The sequence below is a fragment of the Globicephala melas genome, chromosome 8 (assembly GCF_963455315.2).
Source record: "Globicephala melas chromosome 8, mGloMel1.2, whole genome shotgun sequence".
NCBI classification, from domain to species: domain Eukaryota; kingdom Metazoa; phylum Chordata; class Mammalia; order Artiodactyla; family Delphinidae; genus Globicephala; species Globicephala melas.
Window position 1 is genome coordinate 54440104 of NC_083321.1, and position 13616 is coordinate 54453719.

A 13616-nucleotide genomic window follows, 5' to 3' on the forward strand; every position below is an offset into this window, starting at 1 on the left:
TAATTATAATGATAATAATAACAGTAATGATAGTAAAGATGATCCAAAATCTTGGAAATAGAATGGAAAAAATACAAAAAATGTTTAACAAGGACCTAGAAGAACTAAAGAGCAAACAAACAATGATGAACAACACAATAAATTAAATGAAAAATTCTCTAGAAGGAATCAATAGCACAATAACTGAGGCAGAAGAACGGATAAGTGATCTGGAAGATAAAATAGTAGAAATAACTACAGCAGAGCAGAATAAAGAAAAAAGAATGAAAAGAATTGAGGACAGTCTCAGAGACCTCTGGGACAACATTAAATGCATCAAAATTCAAATTATAGGGGTTCCAGAAGAAGAAGAGAAAATGAAAGGGACTGAGAAAATATTTGAAGAGATTATAGCTGAAAACTTCCCTAATATGGGAAAGGAAATAGTTAATCAAGCCCAGGAAGTGCAAAGAACCCACACAGGATAAATCCAAGGCACATATTAATCAAACTATCAAACATTAAATACAAAGAAAAAATATTAAAAGCAGCAAGGGAAAAGCAACAAATAACATACAAGAGAATCCCCATAAGGTTAACAGGTGAATTTTCAGCAGAAAATCTGCAAGCCAGAAGGGTGTGGCAGGACATATATGAAGTGATGAAAGAGAAAAACTTACAACCAAGATTACGCTACCCAGCAAGGATCTCATTCAGATTCAACAGAGAAATTAAAACCTTTACAGACAAGCAAAACCTAAGGGAATTCAGCACCACCAAACCAGCTTTACAACAAATGCTAAAGGAACTTCTCTAGGCAGGAAACACAAAAGAAGGAAAAGACCTACAATAACAAACCCAAAACAATTAAGAAAATGGTAATAGGAACATACATATCGATAATTACCTTAAGTGTAAATGGATTAAATGCTCCAACCAAAAGACGGGCTGAATGGATACAAAAACAAGACCCATATATATGCTGTCTATAACAGACCCACTTCAGACCTAGGGACACATACAGACTGAAAGTGAGAGGATGGAAAAAGATATTCCATGCAAATGGAAATCAAAAGAAAGCTGAAGTAGCAATTCTCATATCAGACAAAATAGACTGTAAAATAAAGACTATTGGACTTCCCTGCTGGTGCAGTGGTTACGAATCCACCTGCCAATGCAGGGTACATGGGTACAAGCCCTGGTCCAGGAAGATCCCACATGCCGCAGAGCAACTAAGCCCATGTGCCACAACTACTGAGCCTGCACTCTAGAGCCCATGAGGACAATTACTGAGCCCTCGTGTCTAGAGCCTGTGCTTCGCAACAAGAGAAGCAACTGCAATGAGAAGCCCATGCACCGCAACGAAGAGTAGCCCCAGCTCACGGAAACTAGAGAAAGCCCGCATGCAGCAACGAACACCTAGCAGAGTCAAAAATAATAAATAAATAAAATAAATAAATTTATAAATAAATAAAAACAAAATAAAGACTATTACAAGAGACAAAGAAGGACACTACATAATGATCAAGGGATCAATCCAAGAAGAAGATATAACAATTATAAATATTTATGCACCCAACATAGGAGCACCTCAATACCTAAGGCAAACGTTAACAGCCATAAAAGGGGAAATCGACAGTAACACAAAAATAGTAGGGTACTTTAACACCCCACTTTCACCCATGGACAGATCATCCAAGATGAAAATAAATAAGGAAACACAAGCTTTAAATGACACATTAAACAACATGGACTTAATTCATATTTATAAGACATTGTATCCAAAAACAGCAGAATACACTTTCTTCTTGAGTGCTCATGGAACATTCTCCAGGACAGATCTTACCTTGGGTCACAAATCAAGCTTTGGTAAATTTAAGAAAACTGAAATCATATCAAGTATCTTTTCTACCAACACACTATGAGACTATTATCAATTATAGGAAAAAAAACTGCAAAAATTACAAACACATGGAGGCTAAAGAATACACTACTAAATAACCAAAAGATCACAGAGGATGTCAAAAAAACCTAGAAACAAATGACAATGAAAACACAATGACCCAAAACCTATGGGATATAGCAAAAGCAGTTCTAACAGGGAAGTTTATAGCAATACAATCCTACCTCAAGAAACAAGAAACATCTCACATAAACAACATAACCTTACACCCAAAGCAATTAGAGGAAGAACAAAATAAAACCTAAAGTTAGCAGAAGGAAAGAAATCATAAAGATGAGATCAGAAATAAATGAAAAAGAAATGAAGGAAACAATAGCAAAGATCAATAAAACTAAAAGCTGATTCTTTCAGAAGACAAAAAAATTGATGAACAATTAGCCAGGCTCAACAATAAAAAAAGGGAAAAGACTCAAATCAACAGAATTCCAAATGAAAAAAGAGAAGTAACAACTGATACTGCAGAAATACAAAGGATCATGAGAGATTACTAAAAGCAACTGTATGCCAATAAAATGGACGACCTGCAAGAAATGGAAAAATTCTTAGAAAAGCACAACCTTCTGACTAAACCAGGAGAAATAGAAAATATAAACAGACCAATCACAAGCACTGAAATTGAGACTGTCATTAAAAATCTTCCAACAAACAAAAGCCTAGGACAGATGGCTTCACAGGCCAATTCTATCAAACATTTAGAGAAGAGCTAACACCCATCCTTCTCAAACTCTTCCAAAATACAGCAGAGGGATGAACACACCCAAACTCATTCTACGAGGCCACCATCACCCTGATACCAAAACCAGACAAAGATGTCACAAAGAAAGAAAACTACAGGTCAATATCACTGATGAATATAGATGCAAAAATCCTCAACAAAATAGTAGCAAACAGAATCCAACAGCACATTGAAAGGATCATACACCATGATCAAGTGGCATTTATCTCAGGAATGCAAGGATTCTTCAATATACACAAATCAATCAATGTGATAAACCATATTAACAAATTGAAGAATAAAAACCATATGATCTTCTCAATAGATGCAGAAAAACTTTCGACAAAATTCAACACCCATTTATGATAAAAACTCTCCAGAAAGTAGGAACAGAGGAAACCTACCTCAACATAATAAAGGCCATATATGACAAACCCACAGCCAACATCATTCTCAATGCTGAAAAACTGAAACCATTTCCAATAAGATCAGGAACAAGACAAGGTTGCCCACTCTCACCACTATTATTCAACATAGTTTTGGAAGTGTTAGCCACAGCAATCAGAAAAGAAAAAGAATCCAAATCCGAAAAGATGAAGTAAAACTGTCACTGTTTGCAGATGACATGATACTATACACAGGGAATCCTAAATATGATACCAGAAAACTACTAGAGCCAATCAATGAATTTGGTAAGATAGCAGGATACAAAATTAATGCACAGAAATCTCTTGCATTCGTATACACTAATGATGAAAAATCTGAAAGAGAAATTAATAAAACACTCCCATTTATCACTGCAACAAGAATAATAAAATACCTAGGAATAAACCTACCTAAGGAGACAAAAGACCTGTATGCAGAAAACTGTAAGACACTGATGAAAGAAATTAAAGATGATACAAACAGATGGAGAGATATATCATGTTCTTGGATTGGAAGAATCAAGATTGTGAAAATGACTATACTACCCAAAACAAACTACAGATTCAATGTAATCCTTATCAAACTACCAATGGCATTTTTCATAGAACTAGAACAAAAAATTGCACAATTTGTATGGAAACACAAAAGACCCTGAATAGCCAAAGCAATCTTAAGAAAAATGGAGTTGGAGGAATCAGACACCCCGACTTCAGACTATACTACAAAGCTACAGTAATCAAGACAGTATGGTACTTGCACAAAAATAGAAATATAGATCAATGGAACAGGATAGAAAGCCCAGAGGTAAACCCACATACACATGGTCACCTTATCTTTGATAAAGGAGGCAAGAATATAAAAAGGAGAAAAATCAGCCTCTTCAACAAGTGGTGCTGGGAAAACTGGACAGCTACATGTAAATGAAATTAGAGTACTCCCTAACACCATACACAATAATAAACTCAAAATGGATTATAGAACTAAATGTAAGGCCAGACACTATAAAACTCTTAGAGGAAAACATAGGCAGAACACTCTATGACATAAATCACAGCAAGATCCTTTTTGACCCACCTCCTAGAGAAAGGGAAATAAAAACAAATATAAACAAATGGGACCTAATGTAACTTAAAAGCTTTTGCACAGCAAAGGAAACCATAAACAAGACCAAATGACAACCCTCAGAATGGGAGAAAATATTTGCAAATGAAGCAACTGACAAAGCATTAATCTCCAAAATATAAAAGCTGCTCATGCAGCTTAATATCAAAAAAACAAACAACCCAAACCAAAAATGGGCAGAAGAGGTAAACAGACATTTCTCCAAAGAAGACATACAGACTGCCAACAAACACATGAAAGGATGCTCAACATCACTAATCATTAGAGAAATGCAAATGAAAACTACAAGGTATCACCTCACACTGGTCAGAATGGCCATCATCAAAAAATCTACAAACAATAAATGCTGGAGAGGGTGTGGAGAAGAGGGAACCCTCTTGCACAGCTGGTGGGAATGTAAATTGATACAGCCACTATGGAGAACAGTAAGGAGCTTCCTCAAAAAACTAAAACTAGAACTACCATATGACCCAGCAATCCCACTACTGGGCATATACCCTGAGAAAACCATAATTCAAAAAAGTCATGTACCACAGTATTCATTGCAGCACTATTTACAATAGCCAGGACATGGAAGCAACCTAAGTGTCCATTGACAGATGAATGGATAAAGAAGATGTGGCACATATATACAATGGAATATTACTCAGCCATAAAAAGAAATGAAATTGAGTTATTTGTAGTGAGGTGGATGGACCTAGAGCCTGTCATACAGAGTGAAGTCAGCAAGAGAAAAACAAACACCATATGCTAACACATATATATGGAATCTAAAAAAAAAAAAACAATTGGTTCTGAAGAACCTAGGGGCAGGACAGGAATAAAGACACGGACGTAGAGAATGGACTTGAGGACACGAGGAGGGGGAAGGATAAGCTGGGACGAAGTGAGAAAGTAGCGTGGACATATATACACTACCAAATGTAAAATAGCTAGTGGGAAGCAGCTGCATAGCACAGGGGGAATAACTCGGTGCTTCGTGACCACCTAGAGGGGTGGGATAGGGAGGGTGGGAGGGAGACACAAGATGGAGGGGATATGGGGATATATGTATAGGTATAGCTGATTCACTTTGTTATACAGCAGAAACTAACAACCATTGTAAAGCAATTATACTCTAATAAAGATGTTAAAAAAAGGGGGGGAAGAAAAAACAAAACCAAAAAAAAATCATATTAATGCCTTTTATTTTATTACACGTTAAAGTGAAAATATTTAGGTTATATTGGGTTAAATCAAGTATATTATTAAATTAAAAAAAAAAAAAAGTAGTGACGGTCACAGAGTCAAGTGTCCTGGGTTGGAGTACAAATATGTAAAATCTAGCCTTCTGTGTGCCTCAGTTTTATCACCTAGAAAATGGTGATAATAATACCTAATAGAAATAACTAATACAGTTGACATGAAAACTAAGTAATTTAATATAGGCGTTCCCTCGTGGCACAGTGGTTAAGAATCCGCCTGGTAATGCAGGGGACACAGGTTGAGCCCTGGTCTGGGAAGATCCCACATGCCACAGAGCAACTAAGCCCATGCACCACAACTACTGAGCCTGCGCTCTAGAGCCCACGAGCCACAGTAATTGAAGTCCACATGCCTAGAGCCCATGCTCCGCAACAAGAGAAGCCACTACAATGAGAAGCCCGAGCACCGCAACGAAGAGTAGTCCCTGCTCGCCACAACTAAATAAAGTGCACCAGCGGCAATGAAGACCCAACGCAGCCAAAAATAAAATAAATAAATAAATTTATAAAAGAAAAAGAAAATCATCCCCTACTTGTGATTTGGTAGGTTTTGTTTTAAAAATAATAATAATAATAATTTCATACATATAAAGTCCAATAGATGTACTCAGGATATAGTAAACACCCAGTGAATGTTAGCTGTTATTGCTATGCATCAGGTCTGTTCTAGGCACTAGGGCATAATGAAGTATAAGATAGACGAGGTTATTGCATTAAAGAGCATAACTTCTAGGCAAGGGATGTGTCAGATTTCTTGTTTGTTCTCCAGATCCACTTTCCACACTTCTCCACTCTGCTCAGTGCCTCCAGAGCTGACTGTAAGACCACATGAATGAGTTCCCCTGTCTTCTGGCTTCTAATTGTGTGCCCATGCTACCCACATTTTTTCCCAGAAGATTACAAATTCAGGGGTTACCACGATCCCCTGCTCAGGTTTGATAATTCACTAGAATGATACATAGAACTCAGAAAAGTGCTACACTTTCTTTTACAGTTTATTATAAAGGATACAAATGAATAGCCAGATGAGGATACAAATGAATAGTACATAGATCGAGGTCTGGTACATAGGAACCTCTGTGCCCAGGGAGTCAGGCTTTGCCACCCTCCAGAAACATGATGTGTTCACCAATTCAGAAGCTCTCTCAATCTTGTAGTTTAAGAGTTTTTATAACCCAACTCCAGTCCCCATCACTATCCAGGAAGTCAGAGAGTGGGGATGAAAGTGGAAATGAAATTGCTGTTGCTGGTTGCTGTTTCAGCTGACCAGCCTCTATTCTAAAGCCATTTAGGAACCTCATTCTGAGTCATCTCATTAGTATAAACTGAAGTGTGGTTGAAAGGGGCTCCTAATGAACAACAAAAGATAATCCTATCACTCAGGAAACTCCCATGGTTTTAGGAGCTCTGTGCCAGGAACTGGTGACAAAGACCAAGTATATATTATACCATAGTCTATATGAAGTTGTATACACATTCAAATCAGGACTCATTTCTCATTTATTTTACTGAAACTTTTAAAAACATCTTTCCAAATTTCAGTTAAAAATGATATATTAGGAAAAAATGATACATTAGAGTTTCATCAACTTTTTGAATAAACTCTCTTCATTTTGTTTGTGCCAGGTTTCTCGTCCAAGTTTTGAAAATATATTTTAGAATCCTTAAATGTTTCTGTATCTATATTGCAAGATTTGAACAATTTTATAACAGGTAAACTCTCACTACCCTTTAACTCTTTAAAGAAAAATCCACATTAGTATGTGTGTTTAAATTATCCCAACTGCAAAACAACACAAAAAAAAACTGTTATAATTCAAACCATTTAATTAGTATCCTCATAGAAAACAGAGCATTTACAAAATAAAAACAGGATGTTATGAAAAGGAAAAAATATTGGAAATTAAAAATATAAATGCCAAAATTTTTAACAAAAGAGTTGTAAGATGGAAAAGAAATCTCCCATAAAGATGGGGGGGGGGAGGCTTCCCTGGTGGCACAGTGGTTGAGAGTCCGCCTGCCGATGTAGGGGACACGAGTTCGTGCCCCGGTCCGGGAAGATCCCACATGCTGCGGAGCGGCTGGGCCCGTGAGCCATGGCCGCTGAGCCTGCGCGTCCGGAGCCTGTGCTCCTCAATGGGAGAGGCCACAACAGTGAGAGGCCCGCGTACCGCAAAAAAAAAAAAAAAAAAAAAAAAAAAAGATGGGGGTAAAAACCTGTACAAAATGTGAGACAAAAATACGAAGTCTAACATTTGACTAACAAGAGATCCAGAAAGAGAACAGAAATGGCAAGGACAAAACTGACAGAGAACTAATAGAAAAGAAATACTTGGAGCTGAAGGACATGAGTCCTCAAGTTGGAAAGTTCACAAAAGTTTAGCACAATGAGGGACTCAAAGTCCATACTTAAACAGATTGTTGTGAAATAGTAGGACCACAAGGAAAAAGAAGGGAAAATCAGGTCAACTGCAAAGGACGACCTGGATACCAGAAGACTATTGACAATGCCTTCCAAATTCTGAGGGAATCTGACTACAATTTAAAATGAAAAGAGAAAATCACCGAGAATAAAATAACATCCTCATATCCACCATTCAAAATAAATACATGTTAACGCTTTTTCATTTTTGCTTCAGAAAATAAGTGAAAACAGAGCACCCCATACTCCAAAGCAACCATTCTCATAACTTAGATGTGTACCTCCTAGTCTATGTTTTCACACTTTTACTACCTGCATGTGTAGCTATAATCAATAGATAGTGAGAGTTGGGTATTTGAAAGGTATTTGAATTGAAATCTTATGGTGTATATCATTCTGCAGTTTGTTTGCCATCTTCTCTGTTCTATCTGCAAGCAATGCACTACCAGGGGCACATCCAGGCTTCGTGGGGCCTGAAAGTTAGAAAATTGGTGGCGGTGTGTGGAGGTGGGAAGAGGGAGGTCTCTTTAAGAAAAGAATATTAAATTATGAATACAAAATTATATCTGACAGTAAATTTTTATGTAGAGTGAGAAAAGAAATTACAACAAATTACAAGTTTTAAAAAGCTGACACACCTCCATACACTTTTTCCCCTACAGCTTTTAACTGTTTACTTTTTTGATAACCTCTTCATAGGACAATGATCTTATAATTTTCAATAGGGAGAATAGAAAGATAACTCAGTCTTGTCTCTATGGTTGATCAAAATTCATTCTCTGTAGCTGATAGTTTAGAAAAGTTTCTTTCTGCCTCACACATAATTATCAGTTAGGTCATATAAATTGTTAGGATTATTGTCAACTTTGGGAAAGCCCTGATTTTGCACTCTGACATTTTCCTTTTTAATACCAAACTGTTCTTATTTTGTGGCTGCACCATCTTCTATGAGGATACTAATTAGATGATTCTTTTAAATGTTTATTTCATGTTTTGGTCTGTTCCCCTTAGTTATCTCTGCTTCCTTCAGTATTATTATTTTATCTGTTAGTTTATCTTGTCCTTTATGCCTAGTCATCATTGATTGTTTATACATGCTTGAGAATGAGGAGAGAGGAGAGCTTCCTGTGACTTCTGCGTGGGAGGGTGGTTGGGAGGCTGAAAGTTTTGTTTTATAATGAGCAGGCAGAGAACCAGCCATTATACTTGGAAAGTCTAAAATCCAGACACAGGGACTTTCCTGGTGGGCCAGTGGTAAAGAATCCACCTTACAATGCAGGGGACGCGGGTTCGATCCCTGGTCAGGGAACTAAGATCCCACATGCCGTGGGGCAACTAAGCCCGTGTGCCACAACTACTGAGCTCACGCGCCTCAACTAGAGAGCCCGCCTGCTGCAAACTACAGAGCCCACGTGCCCTGGAGCCTGTGCGCCACAACTAGAGAAGAGAAAACCCACACGCCACAACTAGAGAGAAGGCAGCGTGCTGCAACAAATGATCCCTCATGCCTCAACGAATATCCCATGAGCCACAACTAAGATCCGATGCAGCCAAAAATAAAAATAAAATAAATAAATAAAACCCAGACACAGAGGATAGTCCTAATTCATTCTGTTTCTTTAGAATAAACCACCAACGTTCCTGCAAGCTTTGGGGAATATCCTGGCAACCAGACCCTCTGTACCCAGAGATGGGATGGGAGGATTGATGGTTAAGGTTTCAGCTCTATAGCTCACTTCTACATTAGGCCAGTGGTCGCAAAAACATTGAGAACACAGCATAAACAACATCCCCTCTTATTTACCTCTAAAACTCATCTATTTGTAGAGCTCTACTTTGCCATCTTCCTTTCAACATGTGAAGGTAAATCTCAGGAGGAGCTATGCCTCTGGAATTTTGCTTGAGAGCTGGTCAATGCCCTCAGCCACAATGCCCTTCCTCCTCCATATGCTCACAGCTCAGAAAACACTTCTCAATGCTCATCCTATAGGAGTGTGAGCAAGGTGCAAAGATGTGACAAATAAATGGCACATTTTTAATTTTTAAAAACTAGGTCAGTCACAGATGTGAATAGCACCAAAACACAGCTGCTTTCAAGTTTCGTTTTTCTTTTTTTCTTCTGACAAGGTCTAATTATAAGTTGCAAGAACTAAATCAGAAGTGTGCGTTTGATTATAATATGAGCATCACCTGTGGCAGGTGGATTTTGCCTTGACTATATGGCTCCCAGTTCAGAGTGGGAGTAGCCTCCAATTTGACTTAGAAACACAGAACCCTAAACCCACAGAGTTTGCAATTTGTAATATGCATAAAAATGTGGGGTGTTCCACCATCATCCCAACACAGAGGTCAGCTTAAACTGGTTCTGTCTATTCCCACTTTGACAGCAGGGTTAGGATTTCCTTTCAGGACATCATAACCCCTCCAGGAGGCCATATCCCCTCTCCCTATGTTCTGAGGCTGACAAGAGTCAACGTTGCTAACATGTGAAAGGTCAGATGGGGAAGGAAAGCTTGCCAAGCCCTCCAGGGCAAAAGAACTCATTCCAAATGAGATACTCGGGGGCAGCCCAATTCTGTAGGCCGAGCATGGTCCACTCCAGACAGCAGCATGAGGGACAGCTGGTCACTGAAGCAGTTCCTACTTCATGGTTCCTCCTCCCTTCAAACCTCCCGAACCACCTCCCCCCATTTCAGATCTCTCCACATCTTCCTCTTCTGTGGTCCATGGTAAATGCCACTCCCACACTTTTCTCATCCTGCTCTGGCCTGTGGTCATTTATCTGGTCTCTGAGCAGGAAAATCTGCAAGGTTGCAAACCAAACTTTATGCCTGGAGCAGAATTTCTAGCCTTTGTAGGTAGATGACTCATGTCTGTCATACGAGCCAGGAATGGGGATGGGAGCCACCATTAGGGATGAAGTTAACAGGTTTGATGATCTCAGTGGTACTAGGAGGACATGGTGAGGGAAGGAAAGATTGTATCTTTTTTTTTATGATTCCCTGCTTTTTTTTAATTAATTAATTAATTTATTGGCTGTGTTGGGTCTTTGTTGCTGCACTCAGGCTTTCTCTAGTTGCGGCGAGCAGGAGCTACTCTTCGTTGTGGTGCACGGGCTTCTCGTTGCAGTGGCTTCTCTTGCTGTGGAGCACGGGCTCTAGGTGCATGGGCTTCAGTAGTTGTGGCATGTGGGCTCAGTAGTTGTGGCTCGTGGGGTCCAGAGCACAGGCTCAGTAGTTGTGGCACACAGGCTTAATTGCTCCTCAGCATGTAGGATCTTCCCGGACCAGGGCTCAAACCTGTGTCTCCTGCATTGGCAGGTGGATTCTTAACCACTGCGCCACCAGGGAAGTCCTAAGATTCCCTGCTTTAATCAACTTTTTTGATCAATTGACCAACTTCTAGTTAGATAAAGGCGTCCCACTATACTATAACTAGCCACAGTTCATTGAGTACCTGTGTCAGCACTCTTACATGCTTTTCATTATTTCTATTCCTTTCATAATTCTTGCAAGGTAGGCACTTGTATCTGCATGTTATAAACAAACTGAGGCTCCCAGAGGCTGATTGCCTCACTCAAGACAACTCTGCAAGTTAAATAATGGAATAAGAATTTGAGTATTAGTCATTTCCACTGGAAGACTAAGAGGAGACCGTGTGCAGGGTCAGACCAATGGGCTATCCAGACTAGAGTCTTTGTGATGATAGCACAAAGAAAGTGTTGAACAAAGGCCTACTTGCAATTCCTCAGCTCATAGGTTAGCTGTGTGCCCACAACATTCCTACCTACTCATATTCACTTGTTAGAAACTAACATTTATTAGGTATTGACTATATGCCAAGTACTGTGCTGAACACTTGACACTTTATCTCATCTGTTTCTTGTTACCACCTATGAAATGAGAATCATTACCCCCATTTTTCTGATGAAGAAATTGATACTCAGAGTTATTGTGTAAGTTTCCTGAGGTCAAAGAGCCATGATTTGAACCCAACTTGAAGAAATCCCAGAGCCTCCTCCATGTGGCCTCCGTGATTTGGAACCTGTTCCTCTTGAAGGCATTCCAACGGCCCCTTTAGGCTTCAGGACAAATCATTTAGTGACTAAATATAAGATGATCTCTGTGCTGATGCATTCCAGGCCTTCAGGATGAGTTACTCAAATGCTAACTAAGAACTTGGATGACATAATGGTGTCAGTGTCTAAAAACATCTAGAAAAGTTTCCATTTACATTTGTGAAAATCTGCTTCAGCTCACTAAAGGGCAAGTGGAGCCAAAAGCAGGCAGAGTCCTGTGCTCATCTTCAGCTTCTGGAGCCAGGGACTATCTCATTCATCTGTTTCCATAGCCCCCAGAAAAACAACAAGCATACCATAATTTTTGCCATTTGTTGAGTACTTACTATGGCCCAGATAACCTCACTTAATTTCTACAACAATCCTGCAAGGTAGATATTATTATCTCTGTCTCACAGATACAGACTCTAAGGGTCAGAGAGATTGAGCAACTTGCTGCTGAATCACAGAACTGGTACAACTCAGGCTACCTCAGACGGCTTCTCAGAGGAGATCGATCTGGAGGAAGCATTTGAGGGAGGAAAACATAGAAAAGAACTTCTAATTAGCAGCAGCAGGCCCAGTCATAGAGACAGGAAAGAGCAGTGGTCTTGCTCATACCTAATTCAACAGCAACCTTTTTTTGTTAATACATCTTTATTGGAGTATAATTGCCTCACAATGCTGCGTTAGTTTCTGTTGTACACCAAAGTGAATCAGACATTATCAAGCCTTTCCAAAACATTCAATTTAGTTTTCATAGAAATAATAGCTCAATCTCTCTTTACACTCATATTTCACAGATTTACACTTTATTTAATTAAATTATACCATGTGTGCCTGGCAAAAATTGGTTTGCTAGCAAACATCACTGACTCCTGGTAAGCATCTAATTGGTGCTGAGTTATTTAACTTCCTCAGGCTATATTTTTCTCACCTGTAAAATGGTGGCATTGTAAGGATTTAATGAGTTAATCTATATAAAAATCTTGTTAAGCACTCAGTAAATGTTTGGGCACAGAAGCACACAGGATGCCTTTGTTGATAAGTTTTCCAGGAGGAATGGAGAGCATCAGTTAATCCTGTGAGTTGGCTACATGGGGGTACCTTAAGAGCTTCTCCTGTATTGGGTGTGATTTTATTAGATAAAAATGCCTGTTGGGGATTACAGAAATCTCCCCCACTCCAAATACTGCCTTTTATTCCCTGATTTTCTAATTAAATGTGCACTTTGTCCTCAGTATACTTGACACATACCTTATCCAAGAGCCTTCTTATTCACAGATCTGGTCTGAAGGCAAAAAACAGAACAAAAGCAAGTTACTCCTTCAACACTTGAATGGCAGCCACAAAAATAAACAAATAACATCCTTTTTATTCTCCCGAAGAGACACTTCCGATGAATTTCTTAATCTCCCTCCACTACAGCAGATATATCCTCAGGACTATCAGGTTGCAAGGTATACACAAATTCCAAGAGCACTTCTGCGAACAAAATATGCCACACTCTCTGGCATTAAAGGACTCCCACTGTTGGCTCCATTTCCCAGTCACTGGCAGCCAGGCATAAGCATCCTAGACATGCCACACCTCTAGGGGAAAAGCTAGAAGGTATGGTCCTTAGAGAAACATGACAGAAAGACGAAAGCCTTTGGAAGCAGACATGTCTGGATCCAAATTTATGCTTT

General features: G+C 39.0%; 1 long non-coding RNA gene across 5 annotated transcripts in view; it reads right to left on the minus strand.

The window, feature by feature from the left end:
* Positions 1-13616, minus strand: part of LOC115841746 (uncharacterized) — a 96192-nt gene that overhangs the window by 25395 nt on the left and 57181 nt on the right. For 4 of the 5 annotated variants that reach the window (XR_009564923.1, XR_009564924.1, XR_009564922.1 and 1 more), the window contains one exon: positions 13186-13219. The exons of the other annotated variant lie outside the window; for it this stretch is intronic. This is a non-coding gene — a long non-coding RNA (uncharacterized lncRNA). The remainder of the gene's footprint in view (positions 1-13185; positions 13220-13616) is intronic. 5 annotated transcript variants of the gene reach the window in all.